The sequence below is a fragment of the Cyprinodon tularosa genome, unplaced genomic scaffold (assembly GCF_016077235.1).
Source record: "Cyprinodon tularosa strain WSP-4 unplaced genomic scaffold, ASM1607723v1 ctg451, whole genome shotgun sequence".
Lineage (NCBI taxonomy): Eukaryota > Metazoa > Chordata > Actinopteri > Cyprinodontiformes > Cyprinodontidae > Cyprinodon > Cyprinodon tularosa.
Window position 1 is genome coordinate 433176 of NW_024039176.1, and position 14512 is coordinate 447687.

The 14512-nt window shown below is 38.0% G+C and overlaps 1 protein-coding gene across 1 annotated transcript in view; it reads left to right on the forward strand.

Annotated features, from left to right (window-relative positions):
- Positions 1-12045: 12045 nt before the first annotated feature.
- tmem108 (transmembrane protein 108) overlaps positions 12046-14512 on the forward strand; it is a 64791-nt gene continuing 62324 nt past the window's right edge. The window contains exon 1 of the mRNA XM_038300633.1: positions 12046-12098. The gene's annotated coding sequence lies outside the window, so the exon portion shown is untranslated. The remainder of the gene's footprint in view (positions 12099-14512) is intronic.

Consider the following 14512-nt stretch of genomic DNA (forward strand, 5'->3'; position numbering starts at 1 on the left):
TGCTAAGAAACATTTTGTCCATCAATCAGGTTTTATTTATAGAATGCCTTACCCTCCCAAAATGACCAAAGTGCTGTACAGGTCAATTGAATAAATTAAATAAAAGATACAATAAGGAATATAATGTATTCAATAAACGAACTTACATATAAAATGAGGAAAACAAAAATAAAAGAAGAACATTAAGAGGGAAAAAGGTTTATAGATGCATCGGTGATGAACTACTAAGGTGTCAGTCTGCTGTTTTAGTCATCAAGGGTCAAATAAAAAAGCTATTGTAAAGATTCTTTTTCGGTAAAAACTTACAAAATGTCTCCTTAACTGGAATATGAATTACCTTTTTTTGTGTTGTCGGTTTATATCTTAGGTAAGGCACATCTTACTGGTCTAAAGAAAGGAAACAAGGGCTGTTATTAAAGTCAAAACAAGATTACAGTTGGACACTTTTGCTAGAGAGCTTTCTAGAATGAGCCTGGTGATATAAAAAAAAAAAAAAACCCAACAAACCACTATTATTGGAGTAAATATGATATTGCTTACTCTAATATAAAATGAGATATGGTGAAGGGTTGAATTATATGAAAACTCCAATCCTCTTTTAGGACAAACACAGATAGTCTTTTTCTTGATAACTTCATTCTTATCTCAAGTTGTAAATAAAGTTGACAGCAAACCTAATTTTTTCCAATAAAAACATCTCTCTTTTGTTGTTTTAGCAGGAAATTATGTGATTTATATACCGGACACTCGGGGCATTGGTCACTTAGTACTTGTTAATGTGTTGCTGCAGTATATTAAAGCATAAAATAGAAAAAAAAGGTGTTATCCATTAGTTAGGCATTTGCTAGTTAGCCTAGCAGAGTGATTCTAGGTGGTAAAAGATCAGAAAATGTTACGTCACCTGCTACCCACAATGCATCCTAACACATTTGGCCATCTTTTAGTGCTCACGTGAAAAAAGCTGTGAAAACTTGTGATTATAGTTGTTTGAAAAAATAGTGAAACTGAAGTGGCGTGGTGCTTTTGTAAGGTGAAAATAAAAATAATCTGAGGCCACTGGACTCTTGCTTTTTTTGAGTGAAACCACTACAGTCAAACCACGGTAACTGAAAATCTTAGTTGGTAATTATCAGAATTTCTGTGGCGTCAGTGGCATCCTAGTGGTTAGGGTATAGGGCTTGGAATCCTGAGGTTGTAAGTTCGAAACTCACTCCTACAGACTGCCGCTCTGGCTCTCTGAGCAAGACACTTAAGGGCGGATTATACTTCTGCAACAGCACACATCAAATGTCGCTTGCATCTGGTCGCAAACCAGTTTTGCTGGTATGCTTCTGCAACGTCGGTCTGGAATTTCTAGGGAGGCACAGCAGTTTCCACCAAAGCACAGGAGGGAGCCTATTTGAGAACTTTGGTGGATGGTCACGAGAACGTCTTCGGTGGAGCTGGCGGAGTACAAGTGGTTGTACCTCCGAACCTTCTTAATCAACCTTTCGTCATAGTTATCCATTGTTGTTATTACTACTCTGTTTTTAAAAAATGGCGCCGTAAAGGCATACCAAGGACCAACCACAGCTGCTTTTTGTCTGCGCACTTCCGCTTGAGGTCTACGCAGGTTTGCGACCGTCCGACCTATAGTCAGGCTTTTTTTGAGGGGCGCAACGATGGTTGCAGAACCTCTGCACGGGGGGCGTGGTCGCACACAGAGACAGATTCGAGGGTTGCAGAGGCTATGCATCAGAAGTATAAATTGGTCTTTAACCCCTGATTGCTCCCCAGGCGCTGCACATTGGTACCCCACTGTTACCTAAAGGGGATGGGTTAAATGCAGAGTTAATTCATCCATAGTGAGATCGATAAAGTAAAATTTTTCACTAATTAATAGAGGTTAAACCTTGTGTCATTCACTTCAACACATTCCCAGTCTGACTGACCTGTTCTGTCAGCTTTGGGAGGATTTTTTATTTTTTTTGGGAGAGCAGTGGCTGAACAATCTCTGCAGCTGCTCTCTTATCACCAGTGTCAGGAAAAAGGTCCGCATTAACAATGGAAAGAAACTCCCGGAAAGTATCGGCTGTCCCATCCAGCAGCGGTGGGCCTGTGTGTTGTGAGCTTATCGTAGGAATTTGCAGGAAAAGGGAAACTCTGGTTTGTGACTCCTGTGCTTGAACATTTGAACTGATGGGAAAAGAGCTGGCTGTGACTTAGAAAGCAAGATTTATAATTATAAGTCGGCGTCCCTCATGACTGGTGCGGCGTGGTACATGGTGAGGTGGAATGCAGCACCCTGTGGGGCCTCTACGGTACATGGCATGTGCTCAGGTTGGACTTTGTCCTTTTTTTGGCCAAACATCAAAAGGTCTGAATTGAACCCAGGTTACCAGCGTTGTTTTGTTTCCTATGTTTTTAAATACCACACTCTATTAGCTGCTTTCGGTATTTACAGTAAGAGGACTCATAGTTTGGAACTACGGGGGGGCAAAAGCTACTTAAATCAACAAGGAAGAAAACATTAGGGGGGTTTTGTCCCCCTTAAAGCTGCTTATGGTTTTGTTGTGCAGAACCCCTCGACCTTTTCTCTATTTAATGTGTTGACGCTTGTAGTTTTTAAACTGTATGCAGGTTTTGTGAGCAAGGTGGAAAACAGTATGTGGTCTTTGGGGTAAACAAAAGGCCTGGTGGACACCAGCAAACACACACCTGTCCACATAGAGCATTGGCAACAGGAAGCAAGCATAGAAGAAGCTGGAACTGACCAGAATGGTGTAAAAAAGAGAAGGTTGGCACTGGGAGATAAGACATGCAGGAAACCATCGGAGCATAAGGTGTTTACAAGAGGGGGATTCCTCACATTCCTCAGCTGCAGCCATGCCACTCCGATCTGCACCTCCACCCACTGATGGTCACCTTCTAGCCCCACAGGGAAAAAGCAAACCACGAGCAGAGAGGTGGTTTAAATGTGTTATGTAAGCAGAGATGTTATCTAGGGTTGCTATGGAGACTTGTAGAAAACTAGACAGCTGGTTAAGGAACATCTTCTTTGTGTTTTTAACTTAAGTTGATTGCTTATGCAAAAAACGCCTCATATTGGAAGTGCTGCTTAACTCAGTATAATAAGTTCTGAGAACTGAGGCAAAAATGTATGATTCTCATTTTGTCAAATACTTTTGCTCTCAGTTCAACAGCTAAACACTAATCAACCCGTCTTCTTCATGTGTTTAGACCTAAATTTTGACAGATTTTTTTTTTTTTTTACATAATGCGCTGTGAAGCCTGTAGTTGCCTTATGTTTAAGGATGCAGCCTCCTCTGCATTTATTGGCATTAATGGGTAAAGATAAATAAAAATTCTCTGAAATTCATCAATCTTCTATTTGAGTGGAAAAATAAATATTTGGGTACCTTAATACAGTGAATGGAATTTTGGGTTTGAAGGAACCCGAGTGCAGAGACTGAAGCTGAAGTGGTTTCAAATACAATCAAAAATTACTAGAACAACACAAAATGGAAATAAAACCAATGAAAACTCAAAGATAAAACTTACCGTAAACAGAACCAAAACCATGACAGTTTTAAAATTGTCGTTTTACGGGTTATCAATAAAGTGGTTCCAAGAGGCTTACGTATGTACTTTAGCCACTCAAAGAAAGGACTGAAAAGAAGACACAAAGTAATACAGAAACTATAGGATAATAGCTTCCCTACCTAAATGTCACTGTTTCTACAGTCAGAGCAAAGATTCATTCAGAACACAGTGACATAAGGCTTTATGAGATTCATCTCGCCACCATAAACTCTACTGAATGATAAATATAGGGGAAAAAAGGATTTCTGTTTTTAAAAAACTACATAAAATACTGAGGGTATTTATATATCAGTATTTTGTTTTTAAAAGCTTGCCAGGAAGAAGCCTTCTTTGTCCTTCCATCACAGACAAATGTAGTAGTAGTTAAATTGGAGCAATTTTGAAATATAAAATTTAAGAAGGGGCTTTCATTTTCAAAAAGCTTTGCATTTTCCCTGTTAAGTGTGATAGAGGGTATATAAGCTTTTTTTTTTTTTCCAGTAGTCCTTGGATTCTGTTAGAATACAGGAAATGCCCTAACACTGTAAAATAAAATCTCTTGGACTGACATGGGTTACCATTGAGTTTTTCAGTAGAATGATTATTAAACACATTTGACTAAACAAATAAAAAATACTAAATCAACTCTGGAAAGATGTAAAAGTGGTGTTTTTGTTGAAAACTCTTGTAAATATAATAAAATATTTATGTAATCAGAGGCTTTTATAGCATCTCTACCCTGAGTACCAAAAAAATGCTGCATTTAGTGTTTTGGCTGAATTTGTTTACCCATTCAGAATTCTCTCTCTTCTCCTCTGCGTTGCTTTTTCTTATTTGTAGTTTGTCGTCTTCTGTGTAAACACATTTAAAATTAAAAGACAAAAAAAAAAAAATGCTGCTAATAGATATTATTTTGAAGCAGAGGTTTTATGTTTTGCAGCTCAGGTACTTTTGTGAACTTCAGACTTTTTCCACGGTGTGATGTGAGGTTGTTTGGAGTGAAATATCTCAACACCTCTGGGATGGATTGCTGTGACATTTGCACAGACGTTCATGTTCCCTTTTAATATGAACCGACCTTGTTACGCAGTAGACACTTAGACTTTTCATGGCTGGAAAGGTACAGAGAGAAGACGTCCTAAACCACTGAGGTTTGTGTGTCTGAGTGAGTTAAAGGATCCCTGAGGTGTGCGTTTTTTCCTGGTTCTCTTACCTCCAAACACAACACCTAACAGAACTGAGCTTTCAAAACAATTGCCTCCACTATTTGGTTTCTGTGCTGACAATTTGCAAAAAAACAACTTAGTCAGGCTTTACTCTCTCTCTTGCATTATAATGTGTCACCCAGCTGTTCCATTTTAAAAACACCTGCTGTTCTGCAGAGATGAAATCATATCTCCTGTAGGAGGAAGTCAGGAGTCTTGACTAATTTCAGTCTTTATCGCTGCAGCGAATTAGAATCTTGCATCAGTTTCCTTCATACTGCATTCTGTTTGAAGAGAATTTATTTGTGTCGCTAAGATCAGAGGAGCCTTTAATCCAGCTCTCCTATCAGAGTGAGAGAAAGTTTCCTTGGAGACCAAAGAGAAAAATCAGATTTTTTTCAAGAGAAGACTAGAAGACTTAGAAGAAAAATCATTTATTTACCATTATGGTTAATCATTTATTTATTGACAAATGTCTGGGTCTAATGTGGTAATGGGGGGAGAAGTGGTTGTAAGGCTGTCATCCTACTTAGTAAACAAAACGTATCAAGCAGGTGTTTGTCTAGTGATGCCTGAGATCCCCTCTGAGGATTATTTAGAGCCTCTAACAGATGTCTGGCTGGAAGCGCGGCTAACCTAGAATCAAATTGCCGCCCTGTTCCCTGGAAAATAGCACAGGTTACCAGGTGGAAATGAGAAACTCAGCCTTATGGTTACTGCTGAATACTTACCCTGACTTTCTGATTGTCTTTTAAACCCTGTATTGCCCAGACAGGTCAGTTCACACTTGACCCTCATCTTAAACAGAGAGATAGAGGTGTTTACAGTGGGTTCTTACGAATTCCAATTCCAATAATTCCAATACTAATTTTTTCTTTTCCAGGTCTGGATTAACATATAAAAATTAATAGTACTGGAGAAATATTCACAAAACACATAAAGGATTTAGAGCTCTTAAAATACAGAAGAAATCCAATCCTGTACTTTTAACATATCCATCAATCCATCCATCCATCCATCCATCCATCCATCCATCCATCCATCCATCCATCCATCCATCCATCCATCCATCCATCCATCCATCCATCCATCCATCCATCCATCCATCCATCCATCATGTATTTTTTAAACCTCATCTACTCCACCCTGCCATAAACTCTTAGTGGATGTCTTTAGTCAAGCTAACAAGTTAACACAAGCTTCTCTATCCTTGTGTGGACTTTCAATTGACTCCCATTAATTCTTAACCCATTTCTATAGCCTAACGGTGACCCTTACCCTTGCCCTAACCATTTCAGGTTCATACCTAACCCTAATCAAAACTCAAACTACACCTTAGTCCTAAACATAACACCTAAGCCTAAAACAGCTTTTGTACCCATGGGGACCAGACCTTGGTTCCCACTAGAGCACCCGGTCCCCACAATGTTCTAAGATTTATGGAAAATATTCCCCACAATGTAATAAATACGCACCCACACAGACACACACACACATATTGTTTCTGCCAGCAGCTAATTATTGCTTTGAACCAATCAAATGTTAGCAGCTTCCCTATCTGGCTTCAAAAGATTAGTCATTATTCGTTTACCACTCCTGTGATTTTTTTCCTTCCCCCACATTCAATGTCGCCATTTAATAGAGTGACTCACACTAAATTTGACTTAACTAGAAAAAAAATTGAATAGCATGAGGAGCCTCTGAGTTTTTATGCCTGTGGTATGCCCCATGTCACAGGCAGCTTATTTCAGGGCTTCTGGAAGCTATGATTGATGGGTTTAGGACCACCACAGCTGATGGATTTTCAGGTGAGGTAGTTGGCAAAGGAGAGGCCATATTATAAGAGAGATGTATCGTCCATCAGGTGAAATTTTTTAGGGCCATCGAAAAGTACCTAATGTTTGGGTTGGGGTTTAACTCACAGGTCAGACTTTAATAACAGGTGAAAACTATTCTAACGAGAGTAAATATGAAATCTCATTTTGAATTGTTTCAATTTTAAGTGCAAAACTATCAGAACTTATCAAGGTTTGGTTCAGTTTAAACAGCCACACACAGGGCTGATTGATAACTGGTAAAAATATGAGTTAAACAGAACCTGTCTGATAACATGAAGTAGGAAAAATGTTCTCAAGGAGCAATATACACTGATTTAACGAAGTTAAAGACTAGAGGAGCTAGATGCTCATCCAGGAGGAGAGATTCCTGCACAGTCAATGACTCGATGCAGTCAGTTGGGTTTTCTTAGACAGGACATTTTTAACCAGTTTTTCTGTATGATTTCATCAAATTGTCTTTGACCTGTTAGATATTGTAAACGTGAATTATGAATAAACTGAATTAAATGACAAAGTCTTTAGCTTTTATGAGTATATAAAGGATCATAGAGCCATGATTACGTCCTCTAGTGAACCCCACTGTAGGGCATTATTCACAAACATATAAAGGAACATGGTGTTAATCCCCAGGTTTTATACCAAGTGTTGGACAACAGGATGATGATCAAAAGAACACCACTGGTTCAACAAAGAGGTTTTTATTGTAGTTTAGTCAAAATCAAGACTTTATTTCAGTAGAGGTGCTGGACCATTACATTTATCATGCTCCAACATCCTTCAGTGTGGCCATTCAAACAACTTTGCAATGAAAAATGGGTTAAAAATTATTTACCAGGATGCTAGTTATAAATTACACCTGCACAGTTTTAGTTTTAGGAAGCATTTTCTTCCTTTAAATTGGCTAGCCCTTTTCACTTAATTAAGGAAAGCCTTTTTTGAGATTTTTATTTTTTATATTAACTGATAGTATTGTGTCTTTAAAAACTAAAACTGGAGAAATCTGTCTTTTTTTTGCAATAGTAAATATGCTCATTTTCAGCTGGATCAATATGGTGTCTTTTGTGTCATTATTTATTTCACTCATGGTTTCAATCAATCAATCAATTTCTTTATACAATTTACATTCATTGTAATCGAGATTTCAGTTTCAGCACAAACTGTTCATTGGGGAATGATTTATTGATGCTATGCGTGGCGCAGAATGCTGCCTTTTCAACCAAATACCTTTTCAACTAAACTATTCCTTTGCATGACAGCTGCTTGAATCAGAGCACAGCCTGTTGTCCTGATGTCTTCTTTGCTTAATGTGTCTCGGCATTTGACATTTTTCCATAATCAGAGCATTAAGCACCTCTGGGAGAATCCCTCGATTGTGAAACCATCAGCACTTTTACCTCCTAATTAAAGAGCAGCATTTTTTATTCCACTCTCCTCCTCTGATTTGCAACACAGTCAAGCAGATTTGTGCCTCAGGGGGTAATCTGAGACAGACGCACTCCCGAATTTAGTTCCTCGCATAAAAAACTGTGATGACACTGTGAGATTTTGGCTCTTTTGCGTGTTTGTAAATGCGCTTGTGGTGTTATGGATGGTGATTTGGCAGCCCGTCACCATGGAGACAGTGCCACTATCATGTAGGAAGGGCTTTTTTTTTTAAAGCCATGATTGGATTAAGAAAGGAGCAACAAGGGAACAATGTAATCTGATTGGACAAACTGAGGGCTGTTGGGAAAAAAACAACGTCTTAGTCTTTAACATTTTGTAATATACACTTATATCTTTCGGATTTGGACCACAGTGCCATAAAAGGTCATGTTCACACTCAGAAACATCACATTGATAGTGAAAACTGTTGCTGAAGAGGGTGGCTGTCATTTGAAGGGCAGATGTGACTTGATTTTTCAGATGCAGTTGTCGAATTAAAAGGGTTACTAGATATCTTTTTTTTTATTGCATCTATATATAAACCAAAATAAATACAGTATTAAGAGTTTAATATATAATAATGTAATAATAATGTCTGTGGGTGTATAGTATTTATACACCTTGAACATCTTTTAAATTGGTTTACACGTATGTAATTCAATCGGATTTTATGTGTTAGACAAAATATCTGGATAACCAGCACTTTGTTTCGGCTGCATGTAACCTCAGATTGCTGATTATCCAGATTTCTTGTTACTCTAGAACCACGAACCCATCTAATACCCTCTTTTTGCTTTTTGGAGCTGTGCACATAGATTTGTTTTCTATTTTATATGTTGGACTAGCACAAATGGAAATATCAATAGTAAGTCTATATCCACATCTTAGGTAACGGGCAGACAAACTAGTACCTTATGAAGAAGTGGTAATAAAAGCCTCATTGTTAAAAAATACCAATAAAAGTCCAATTTGTTTTATTAGATGTTATGGCAGAGACAAAGCTGGCATGTATAACATGGCACTCCGGTATATGGAAAACTAATACTGCTCCTCAACTTAAACACACTAATCACACAGCATTCACTGTGGGGGTGCTTTTCTTGGTTTGTTGATACATGATTTGACTTTGGGCTACAAAGTATATTGCAAATCTATCCTTATCACAGTATTTCATTCTGGAGAGAAAACACAAAGAAAAAATTCTAGAAGAAATTGTTTTTAATTGACATGAATGAAAAAAAATTCTTTGGCGCTGTGGCCCCGGCAGAAGACTTTGATGCTGTGAATAAACATTTGCTTGGATGAGTAACGTACAAATAGGGCCTGGACACAGGGGGGAAGACTACTCTAAGGGCCGGATCTATCAAAGGTTTGCATGTATAAAAACGTGAGCTATTTCACTGTGCACGCTAAAAAATTTACAAACTGATCTATCAACAGCGTGCTAAAAGGATTTGGTCTTTAAAACGTGCTAAATAGTTCCTCTTATCCATTTAGTACTTTTTCTGCAATGAATATGCAATATGGGGCGTTTACACGCAAAAGTGCGTCTTGTGGGAGGAGAACATGTAAATATATTAATTTAGCACTCGCAAAGTGATTTATCAAACCTGAAAGCAATTTTGCTAACGGTATCTGACTCTATATTTAACATGTTTCAAAAGAAGGTGCAAATGGTCTGTATGCGTAATTGCGCACACATGGCACATATTGTCGCAAGAAGGAGACATCGAAATGAAGCAAGGAGACGCAGAGATCGCATTTTTTCACTCCGTGTGAATATTTTTGGAATGAACGAGGAAACGATCATCAAAACATATCGTTTATCCTGCATTGCCATTTTGGAGCTGTTGGGGGAACTCCGAATGGATTTGGAGCCAGCCACAAAGAGGACCCACGCAATACCAGATATCACAAAACTCCTCGCAACATTGGATCTCCCAATCTCGTGTTTCAGAAGTGCTGTCTGACGTTCTAAATGCCATGTCGCCCTGACGCCCTACTGGGGGAACCCCGACCTCCCCCCTGCGCCTGTGGAGCAACATGCCAATGCTGCGGGGATATGTACGCGCAGTAATCTCATCCACAGTCACTTCTTGTGAGCCATTTTGTATGTGCATTTTTCTACTCGGCAATACAAAACACCAGTTTTTTTTTTTTTTTTTTTACTGCAGTGAAGTAGAAATTCAGCCACATACCACCTTAGGGAATAAAGCTTGCCAAAGTTTTTTCTTTATATATATATATATATATATATATATATATATATATATATATATATATATATATATATATATATATTTTTTTTTTTTTTTTGTTGGGGGTCACTGTAAGATTTAAATTTCTTAATGCACTAGTTTGTACAAACTACAAACTACTTTGCCGCAAACCACAAAACACGCAAAACCATCATTTAAATAGGGCGTCTCCAACAGTTTTGCACCTGCCACCAGGTACGCAATCGCTCTTGTTAAATCACCCGCAAACCATGGTCCAGCCCCTTGCGCAAAATTCCAGTTTGCGAGCGCAAATTACTGCATGCAAAATTGGATCTTGATAAATGTGGCCCTAAGACTACTGGTGGTGGAGTAAGCCAGAGGAGGAATGGGACTGAGAATAGCCTCAGAGTGATGGAGGAGATGGGGCTGAGATGGGTGAAAGTTTGCTGGCATGCTGGAGGGAGGCTAGGCCAGGAGCTAAATGAAGGAGATCTTGAAAGATGATTGGCTTCAGAGGATGTGTGGTCCTGACGTTGATTGGCTAAAGCTATAGCGAGGGGAATCACAGGTAGTGCAGGTGAGGCTGAAAAGAGTCTTTTAGATTGAATTTTCGCTTAAACTTCATAACTAAAGGAGATCCGGAACTACCTTGAAAGCTAGAAGTGAAGCTATCTGCTCCAACAATAAGTGTCACACATTCTTTATGCTCTTTATATCAGTAATACATGTAGAAAAGCTTGTGTAATTTAATGCTGCATCATTTTTTTAGGCTAAAAAGGAGGTAAGGTGGTGACAACATTGAGAAACTACAATTAGACTGTTTCAAAGATGAAAACGTTGAAGGTAACCAGGAGGAGCATGAAAAACGGAACAAAAAAAGTTGTAGTTGAGATGTAAATAATTGTTTTCCAGAGCAGCTTGGAGATGACTCATGATCTGAGGTCAATGTTTACTATGGACCTAAAACATAACTACATAAACCCCTTTAAATGATTGGTTTAGGTATTTCTCATATAGCTACATTATTTGTTTTCAGCATTATTGCATCTTTTTTGCATGATTTGCTAATGTCGCAAATAAAGGACTGGAAATCTGCCAAAGGCAGCAAATGGATCTTATGTTTTGCTAGGTGTTTAGCTTCCAGCAGGACTACGATAAGACATGATAAATGCAATTGCAAATCGCTAGCAAGGGTTCACAAATGCTCTCAGTCAAACCAGACTTAGCTTGAGCTATTTTTACAGAGAAGAATGGGAAAACGTTTCAGTCCCTTGATGTGCAAAGCTGGTTACTGGTTAAAGACCAGTTGAGGAAGACATTTGCTTTCTCATTGCTGGTCTGCATCTGTACCAAATGATGTCCAATCCAAACCATTCACTTTTTCAGTGCCTTTTGTTCCTTTTTTATCATTTAAAATAAATATTTATTTATGATGAGCCTCTTAAACGGAGTCTCATTATGGAAAGATTTTTAAATAAAATACATATTTAGAAATGCTAACCTTATTGATTTGCTTAGAATCTATTTAAAGTGCTGAAAGGTAAATTGTTCAGTCTGCATGTATTGAACATCGCTTAGCTGTGTTCCATATAAATTGGAGTAAACAACAAGATGCAAAATCACTGGAATGGTTATTTAGATTTAAAACAATTACTGCATGCAGAGCTCTCTATGCTGTGGTAAGGCACTCCGCCTCATCACTGCAGCAACTCCATCACCATCTCTTCGCGCTGTCCCTGGGGGTAGCCTCTGTTCTTGACTGTTTTGTCTGTAATTTGCTCCAGCTCATGCAGCTCATCCTGCATGTTGTCCCACGTCCAACATCAGAGAGAAGCTGCAGAATGATGGAGGTACAGGCACCTGTTAATTCCCTCTTAGCCAGACCCCTCTCTCTCTCCATCTTTTAGCCAAGCAGCTGACATTTAACAGGGAGTGTCGGTAATAGGCTGCAGGAATGTCACTGACATTCACTTTGTATGATGTGAGATAGGTCAGTGGCTGTTTCACTGTCGCTGTGTCCAGGACTTAGTCCAGACTGATGGTGATAACCTGTCAGGCCGGTACCCCTGGGGTTGTAAAGCAATAAAGGAGCATTAGGTCCTGGACTTAGACTTGCTAAAAGGTTGCATGAATCTTTGAACACAGATCAACATGAGTAAAATAAAAAATAAGTAGCACATCTATAACAATGGCACATCGATTTTATCCAAGTCATGCATTTGTATCCAGCTCCAGTAACTACTACTGCTAAAGAAAAAGTCCATAGCAACCAACTACCTTCAAAAAGGGTAAATAGAATAGGGTTGTCAAAAGTATCGATACTCAAAAAAGTATTGATACTGAAATGTTGTATCCGGATACAATACTCATTTTCAAAACGGATACAATACTCATTTTCAAAAGTATCGATACAGTGCTACCACCAGTGTAGGGTTGTCAAAGGTATCGATACTCAAAAAAGTATCGATCCTGAAACGTTGTATCAGGATACAATACTCATTTTCAAAAGTATCGATACAGCCATCTAAAGTGCAGAATAGTGGAAAATGCACTTACAGAACATTGTGTGATTGAATAATTCTGTGCATTTTTCAGTTTCAGACTTTTTTTGTAACAGGTGCAGCTGCTGAGAATTATTTTTGCTTCTTAACTGGTTGGCTAGTGTCATTGTTACAGTATGTCTGCAAAACATAGCCAAGGAACATTTAATTTTAGTTTTGTAAGTTTTTTATCAAGCTTGCTTAATATTGTGCACAGCATACAAGCTCAACATATTATTCTTATTGTTTTTTTATTTATTTCTTGTATTTTTTTAGTAATGAAAATATTTCTGTTGAATTTTAGAGTCTTTGTTTTTATCCTTGTGGTATCGAAAATGGTATCGAGTATCGAATATTTTACTTAGTATCGGTATCGAGTTGAAAAGTTTAGTATCGTGACAACCCTACACCAGTGGCACCTAAAGTGCATCTAATGTGCAGAATAGAGGACAATGCACTTTCTGAACACTGTGTGATTGAATAATTCTGTGCATTTTTCAGTTTCAGAGTTGTTTTGTAACAGGTGCAGCTGCTGAGAATTATTTTTGTTTGGCTAGCGTCATTGTTATGTGTGCAAAGCATAGCCAAGGAAGGAACATTTAATTTTAATTTCATAAGTTTTTATCAAGCTTGCTTAATATTGTGCACAGCATACAACCTCAAAATATTGTTCTTATTGTTTATTGTATTTTATTTATTAATGAAAATATTTCTGTTGAATTTTAGAGTCTTTGTTTTTATCCTTGTGGTATTGAAAATGGTATCGAGTATCGAATATTTTCCTTAGTATCGGTATCGAGTTGAAAAGTTTAGTATCGTGACAACCCTAAAATAGAGTCCATCCGATTGTAAATACCTCTCAGCATAACAGATGCTTCTATCAAAACGTTGGGATGTTTAAAGCAGGTTCGGATCAGAAGATAATATTTTTTAAGAATATGGATCAATTTTCAACCTGATGGGCAGGTTTATGGCCTCTATGGACTCTGCAAGTGGAGCATTAATTAGAAGTTCATGGTTTTTCTGGGGGAGCTGAAGTAAGACATAGCTCAGGGTGGCATAATGCATTTTATTGACCTTGCTTTTATCAAGTCTGAAGAATAAAGTCAAACGAATCGCTATGTAGAGTACACAGAAACGTTCAGGAAAACATTCTGGTATGATGATGGTAGTGAGGCTTTAAATGTAACAGAGCGCATCGATCTAAAAAAAAATCCTCCCAAGGGTGAAATATGTCGGTGGAAGCATCATGCTATGGGCATGCGCTGGTCTTGTACCAAACTTTTCTACATAAAACAAGACCATTTGAATGGAAGTGTATGCTCAGTGTGACAGTTTGAGGGTTTAGATCAAAGTACGACTATGTGTTTGAAGAATGCAGCCAAAGTCCAGACTTATGTCAAAATGTACATTTGTCACAAAACTTACAAATGAATTTTTTTGCAGATATTATTCATTCAGCCTTCCCTTCATAATAATATTTTGGTTTGCGTTTGCCTTTCACATCAAATAACATAAAAAAAAAACTTTAGTTTAAGACTTGGAAGGTACTGTAATACTGTTATTGAACAATAAACAGAATTAGCTAGGCACCTTTACTGTAAAAGTCTAGAGTGGACAAGGACTAGTAAGCACAAAACAGGCTGAAATTGGAAGACATTCAGATTTTAGCTCGGTTTTTGAGATATTCTGACACCTATGCTGGATTCTTTGTCAGTTCTGGA